Here is an 8,121-nt window from a genome sequence, read left to right on the forward strand (position 1 = left end):
AGCTATGTGCCCATTTTCTAATTGTTCAGTAACTAATTTCTCTAAAGTCTTCAGTTTCTCTTTACATAGCGGCCATTGTTCTGTCCAAATTGGCTTATCTGTTAACCATTTTAAAGGTATAGGTTCTGGAGGTTTATCAATGGCCGCCATCAAAAATGATATCCTAATCTTTGGCGGGAACTTTGTCTTTCTGCTTGAAGTGGTTCTTTCAAACATTGCAAATTTTTTTCTAGTCCCATACCAGGGACATACCCCATTTCACACATTATATGTTGACTTTAAGGGCTATATAATTGTTCTGGAATTAGAACTTCTGCTCCCCATTGTTGTAATAAATCTCTCCCCTGTAAATTCATAAATTTATAGGTACAGAAGTTAGAATTGGTTGAATAGTCCCAGGTTGTCCATCGGGCCCTTCACAATTGAAAATATAGCTACTTTGATACACTTCAGGGACTTTACCAACTCCAACTATGTTAAATTGAGCGGGTTGAATTGGTCATGTGGACAATAGAGAAATGTTGAATTGGTCATGTGGACTATAGAGAAATGGCTGAAATGTCCGCTCCTGTATCTACTAAACTTTTAAATTTCTTTCCTTGAATAGTTATTAAACAGGTAGGATGTTTATCAGTAATTTGATTTACCCAGTAAGTTGCTTTGCCTTATTTATTTGTGCTTCCAAATCCTCCTGTTCGTTTAACTTCACTCTTTCCCATTCCCACATACAGCACAATCAGGAGCTGTGCTATGCATTCTCCTGGCTCTGCTTTCCAGGGAATAGAAGTAGATATAACAATTTCAATTTCCCCATTGTAATCTGAATCAATGACTCCTGTATGTATTTGTACCTCCTTTAAATTTAAACTAGACCTTCCTAGAAGTCATCCTATCATCCCCGCTGGCAAGGGTTCACAGACTCCTGTTGGGACATTTTGTGGGGGTTCCCCAGGCAGAAGTCTCACGGATCTCATGCAGCACAAATCTACTGCAGCACTACTGGCTGTGGCGGGGGCAGATATTGTACAGGGGTGAGGGAATGGCCTGAGATGGAAATGCCCTGATTTGGAATGGGGTCCGGGACGGGCCCATCATAGCATTTCCCGAAATTGGGTCCCCATCTTTATCAAACTCAGAGTGACACTGATTAGCCCAATGTTTTCGTTTTTTATATTTTGGACATATTTCAGACTCAGCAGTTTTCTTTTTTCCCCTATCTAGCGGTCTGACACACTGATTTTTTCTACATTCTTTTTTAGTATGACCATGCTTCCCACAGTTAAAACAAGCTCCAGGAAATGGAGTATTTCCTTTATCCACTCTCAGTCCTGCCACTGCCTGTGTTAGCAGAGTAGCCTTATGCAGATTACCTCTGATACCATCACAGGCCTTGATATAATCAACTAAATGTGCTTTCCCTCTGATAGGTCACAGAGCAGCCTGACAATCAGGATTAGCATTATCAAAAGCTAATAACTGCAACGCTATATTCTGAGCAGCTGAATCTGCAATCACCTTTTTAAGAGACTCCTGTAACTGAGCTATAAAATCCATATATGGTTCTTTTGGTCCCTGTTTTATAGCACTAAAAGAAGGGTATTGTTCTCCACTTGAAGGGATTTTTTTCCCAAGCTCTAATGCACACTCCTCTAAGCTGTTCTATGGCATCATCCTTGTGACCACTTGTGCATCGAAACCAGCCCAGCTGCCAACCCCTAAAAGTTGGTCTGCAGTTATATTAATTTGAGGTTGGGCCTGGGCGTTGCAAGCAGCCTGAATGGAAGCTTCATCTGCCCACCAAGTTTTAAATTGTAAAAACTGGGCAGGAGTTAGACAAGCTCAAGTAAGAGCATCCCAGTCAGTAGGAATCATCAGATTGGAAACAGTAACATTCATTAACAGTCCCATTACAAAAGGAGAACCTGGCTCATACTGATTAATAGCTTGTTTAAATTCTTTGAGTAATTTAAAAGGAAAAGGCTCAAATGTAGCTGTAATATTTCCCTGTTGATCTGGGGGGTGCATTCTAACAGGGAACTGCCAAGCCTCTAAATCACCCACTCATCTAGCTTGCTGAATTCCCGCCTGAATATAACTAAGAGCGGTCGCTTGAGGCGCTGCTCAAACAGTCACTGGGGCAATTACTTTTTGCCCAGTGTCCTCTGGAAAAGAAAGATCTGGAGGGTCAGGCCACTCTTTTTCTTCAAAATAATAATGAAGGGGTGCAGAAGGGTAGGGATGAACCTCTCCCTCCTTTGCTGCTTTAGCTTTAGCTGGCAAATAAACCTGCTCTGTACTTCGTCATACTCTGCTTCCTCCTCATCATCAGTGTGAAAAAGTTCCAAGGTGGAACACACCAGAACCCATACTTGTCTCTGGTACCTTGACACTTCCAAGCTCCCTTCTTACTCACCATGGGGATTGCTTTAAGAGTACTCGGGTGTCCTCCAGCTAGTTCCATGTTCTCCAACTGTCACTCCAGCAACCCTTTGACCTGGATTCGAGCCCCCACAATGGACACCACTTGCTGAGACCAGCTCAGCTGGGGAGACCCTAACCCAGTGGCACTAGAGGAGTTAAAGACACACACACAGAAATACAAAGGTGTGAAGTGGGAAATCAGGGGTCTCACAGCCTTCAGAGCTGAGAGCCTCAAACAGAGATTTACCCAGGCATTTATTAACAGCAAGTCAGTCATTAGCATTGTTTCTATAGATATTAGATTAACTAAAAGTATCCCTTATGGGAAACAAAGGGATGGGCCTAAATAAAGGGGTGGGTTCAGTTAGTTATCTGCAGTAGGAGCATGTCCTTAAGTCACAGATCACTCATGCTATTGTTTGTGGTTTAGGAACTCCTTTAAGCGGTTTTCTGCCCTGTGTGGGCCAGGTGTTCCTTGCCCTCATTCCGGTAAACCAACAACCTTCCAGTGTGAGTGTTAAGGCCATCATGAACATATCACAGTGCTGCAGAGATTTTGTTTATGGCCAGTTTTGGGGCCAGTTTGTGGCCAGATTTTGGGGGGCCTGTTTCCAATAATCATACCTTGCCATTTTGCTGAATTTGCTTATTAACTTTGATGGTTTTTTTGTGGATTATTTGGGACTTTCTACATATCATGTCATCTGTGAATAAAGATAGTTTTACTTCTTTCTTCCTCATTTGGATGCCTTTTATTTCCTTTTCTTGCCTAATTTCCCTGGCTAGAACTTCCAGTATGATGTTGAATAACAGTGGTGAAAATGGGCATTGTTGTCTTTTTCCTGATGTTAGAGAGAAATTTTTCAGTCTTTTACCATTGAGTACAATGTTAACTGTGGGCTTTTTACAAATATCCTTTATCATGTTGAGGCAGTTCCTTCCTATTCATACGTCTTGGAGTGTTTTTGTCATAAAGGGTAATTAATTTGTCAAATGCTTTTTCTGTGTCAGTTAAGATGATCATGTGGGATTTTTTTCCCTTCATTCTATTAATGTTGATGTTACATTGGTTGATTTTTTATGTTGTACTACATTTGCATTCTTTAGATAAATTTCACTTGGTCGTGGTGTATAACCCTTTTAATGTGCTATTGAATTTAGTTTACTAGTATTTTGTTGAGAGTTTTTGCATCTATATTCATAAGCAATATCAGTCCACAGGTTTTTTGTGGTTTATTTGTCTGGCTTTGCTATAATGGTAATGTGGTCTTCATAGAGTGAATGGGGGAGTGTTTTCTCCTCTTTCATTTTTTAAACGTTTGAGAAGGATTGATATTAATTTTTCCTTAAGTGTTTGGTAGAACTTACCAGTGAAGCCATCTGGTTCTTAACATTTTTCTGTGTTGGGAGGTTTCTGGTTACCAATTCAATCTATTTTTTACAGATCAGGTTTTCTATTTCTTCTTGAGGCAGTTTTTAGCAATTTATGTATTTTAGAAATTTGTTCATTTAATCTAGGTTATTTAATTTATTGGTGTACAATTGTTCATAGTATTATCCTACAATCTTTTAATTTTTGTAAAGTTGACAATGTCCCCACCTTACCTGATTTTAGTTATTTGTGTCTTCTTCGTATTCGTTGTGTCTTCTTTTTCTGTCTTAGCATAGCTAAAGGTTTGTCAACATTGTTGATCTTTTTTTAAAGAATCAACTTTTGCTTTCAGCATGCATTACTTTTTAAATAGAAATATATACACCTAAGTTGCATTACAAAGAAGTTGTCCTCCACACACTTATTGTTTCCCCACCATCAGATGTTTATGGTCCCTGCAAAAGTCACCATCAGTTGGGCTCATCTCCAATCAGCCATGGTAAGTCAGGGTCCATCTTACTGTCTCTGTCACTCATGCCCCCCCCCCCTCCCCGCAGGGTGAGTCTAACCATGTTCAACAATCAGAACCTCTGCCACATCAGCTCTGTGGGTTTTCTCTCATGCAATCTGTACCAACAATGAGCACAGTCTGGGTTTCCTGATGTTTTCTATAGCATGGTGCCCCTCCCTGGGACACCTCAGAAGCCACAGTGATATTCATTAAACTTCTTCCTGCAAGTAATCCCTCTGTTGCTCCTTCTACTCACCAAGCTTAGTGTCAGGGAAGATGCCAGTGGGGAGTATGAATCTTAGCTTCTTGCTCCCAGACTCAGCTCCCAATCTGCTGTTGCCAAGTCTTGGGGACATCTATAAATGCCTTCTAAATACCTATCTTGGCCTATCCACAGCCAAGAATTCCTCCCTAGAGCAGGCTACATCTGAGGCATCTATACTGAGATCTTAATCACAGAGGCATTTAAAACATCTAGGCTACAAAAGAATTCCTATTATAGGGTTCAAATGAATTGCCTTCAGACACTTGAGAGAGCTTTTTAGCAAGTAAATGTATTAAAGATTCTGATTTCCCCTTTTTTCTCCTACAGTTTGTTTGGCCTAAAGGTATGACATCTAATCTGCTACATTTACACTCTAAGTCAAAATTACCATTTTGTTTTTTTAATTTCTATTTCTAATGATACATTCTTGTCTATTCCTGGTTCATCTGAAGACAATGGTGAACTTAGAAGATGGAGGAGAAATTCTTGTCTTCCCTCTGCTAGTTGACACTTCCTTTCCAAGAATCATTTGCAGTTGCTGGGCTTTCTTGCTGTAACTCTATGCCCTGTTGTGTTACTTTTTCATTTGTGACAAAAACAGTGGAAATAATTTGCTTCATTTTTATTATGAAGACTTGACCAGGATAGGTAGGGACACGATTACTGCTTTTTCTGTGGACATCATATTGGTCCAGATCATGTTTAACCAAAATTGAAGATGTAAAATCCTAGAACACACTAATCTATTTTAGTAGGTCACAGGAAGCATGCAAACCATAAAAACCACAATGAGCCAAAAGCATCTGTGTTGACAAGAGGCAAGAATTTCTCTATCTTCTAAAGGCACTAACTGAACAAATCCATTGCCCATTACTTAGGAAATTGCTAAGGGCATCATTAAAGTACTTTGGACTGTTGAAAAACCTTTTCTGTCTCCCTGCCCCACCACCAATGATCTCTAGCTATGTTTTCTCTCACATGTTCTTGCCATCCATGGAGTGGCAGAGAGGTTCTGAGTACAACTCTAACTTTCAGTTTCAATGGCCTAATCCCCAACTCAGCTGCTGACCTTGAGTGTAAAAATAAGCAAGATCTTAAACATCTTATGGCCAGCATTCTGGGTCTTCTTTTGTCATTTGGGGAGCATAAACTATTTTCATTTCATTGGCTTGCAGAAGAATTGAGTTTCTCCTCATCCTTGCCCCATGTCACCTTGAGGTGACCACAGCCCTGCCTTCTGTGTAATCCTGCTTGGTCAGCAGGCACATCAGAGCTCAGTGGCTTGTGATGTACTTTCCCTCAAGCCTGCTCGAAGGGCCATACTCATCATTGAGGTTGGGAACCTTAGAAACCATGAACCCAGTGCCAATGGGTAGATACAGAATTCTCAAACTCATGAAAAAGCATCTTTTTAACTCTCTCCACATGCATAAAGAGTTCTAAGATGTACTTATCAAGATTCCCAATTTTCTAACTATCTATTAACATATGGACAAGGTAAGAAGAAAGTTGCAAGAAAAAAATCTGTTTGACTTGACGGTTATGTGGTTATTTGCCATGCCCCCCAGATCCACTCTGAGTCCCAGGAAGCTGATTTTAGGGGCTACATTGCCTAGACTGTCCATGATTCCCTCTTCCCATCTGGTTCAGCCACTGGGAAGCACTGGTAGGAAGTCAGAGTGGGAGAAGGAGGTTAGGATACTTTCTGCCCCGGCTGTCCTACTGCTTTGCTGAACTTCTAGTAGTGGCTGAGCCATTAACCTGTGGTTCTCAACTCCAGCTGTCAATAGCACTCAAGTGGTATTGTTTATTCTTTTGATCCTTCTAGCTGTTAAGGAAGAAAAAATAAATTTTTCCTTAATGCTCATAAGTTCTTGGAATGGACCCCTCTAACGAAAGACAGATTAACAAGAGAAAAGAAAAGTTTATTAACATGCATACTTTATACATACATAGGAGATATCCAGGGAATGAATAATTCTCAAAGAGGCGACTTTGAATTCCAGCTCATATAGCATCTTCGACAAAGTTTAGTGACATTTTAGAGATATAACAAGACAAAGAAAATGAACTTTGAGCCTTTAGGGTCAGCGACTTGTAGGAAGGCAAAAGGAATAAATGGAGATAAAGGCTGGTTAGTAACGCTTGTTAATGAAGATTCCTCTGGTGTCATCTCCAGGTTCATAAGGATTTAAAGTTGTCTTCAGTGGTGAACCTTTGTTCGCCCTGGCAGAAGGTGTGAGGTGGGTGCAGATCCCTTTTGTCTTTTTAAGTCTATATTCTGCTTTCAGACAAGTAAAGGGAGGGAAAAGAGCTTTCCTTCATCTGCTTCTTCTTAATTGACTTCAGCTAACAATCCTTAGGCAAAAGAGGTACATTTTAGGGTAGCAAATTCTGGTGTCCCACAAAGCATAGGGATGACAGACTGCCTCACCATCCCTGTTGCTTCTCTTAAGCCTGCTTACCCCTCCAAAAATTATTTCATCCTATACAGTCTCTTGAAAATCTCTGCCGAGGGTGCCCTCTCTTCCCTGTGTCAGGATAAGCCAAAGATTTGAATCCCGGCTCTGCAACTAGCTACCTCTGTGCCTCTCCTTGTTTATGAAATTACAGGGTTGGAGATAAAGATCACAATGTGAAGACAAAATTGTAGAGCGGTCCTAAATCAGCCAGAGCAAAAGTTCTGGCTCTTGCCCTTCCCCATCCTGGGTTGAATCATAGGAACTGGTGGCAAGATGCCAGGGTCAGGAGATTCCAGAAGTGGCAGTAAGCTCAGTGTTACCAGGGCAGAGATGACCTGTCTTATTATTGAAATCTCAGAGATATGCTCCAATTCCTGCCCAGAGACACATTGAGAGACAACTGGGGAACTTACTGTGTTCCTGAACAGGCAATGAGCTGTCTTCCAAGAAAAAACCTGAGGCCCTTCAGGTCTCAGGTCTTACTTAGCAGAAATACCAGGTCTTAAACAGAACACATGGTTACAGCTGACTGAAATCTGGGCTGGGTGTGGGAGCTCACACCTGTAATCCCAGCCCTTCAGAAGGCTGAGGTGGGCAGATTGCCTGAGCCCAGGAGTTTGAGACCAGCCTGGGCAACATGGCAAAACCCCGTCTCTACAAAAAATACAAAAATTAGTCGGGCATGGTGGCATGCACCTGTAGTCTCAGCTGCTTGGGAGGCTCAGACTAGAAGATTGCTTGAGCCCGGGAGGTTGACACTGCAGTGAACCATGATCATGACGCCTCCCTCCAGCCTAGGCAACAGAGCAAGACCTTGTCACAAAAGAAAGCAAAAACGCAACACAACAATGACAACAAAAAAGCCAACTTCTTGACATCTGTAAAGGACCCCTGGACTGCACTGAGCATTTGATTGTTGGCTCTAGCAGTGGATGCATCCTTCAACCTCTGGCACTCTGCAGGGCTCAGACTGTTCTGTTCTGTTTGTTACCCGTGGAGTGCCTGCCAGACCCTGCACTAGCTGCTTTAGATCCATTTACCCTCACAGACCCCCAGTCTTGTTATTCATATTTCATAGTTGGGAAATGGA

This window comes from Rhinopithecus roxellana, chromosome 1 (assembly GCF_007565055.1).
Source record: "Rhinopithecus roxellana isolate Shanxi Qingling chromosome 1, ASM756505v1, whole genome shotgun sequence".
Lineage (NCBI taxonomy): Eukaryota > Metazoa > Chordata > Mammalia > Primates > Cercopithecidae > Rhinopithecus > Rhinopithecus roxellana.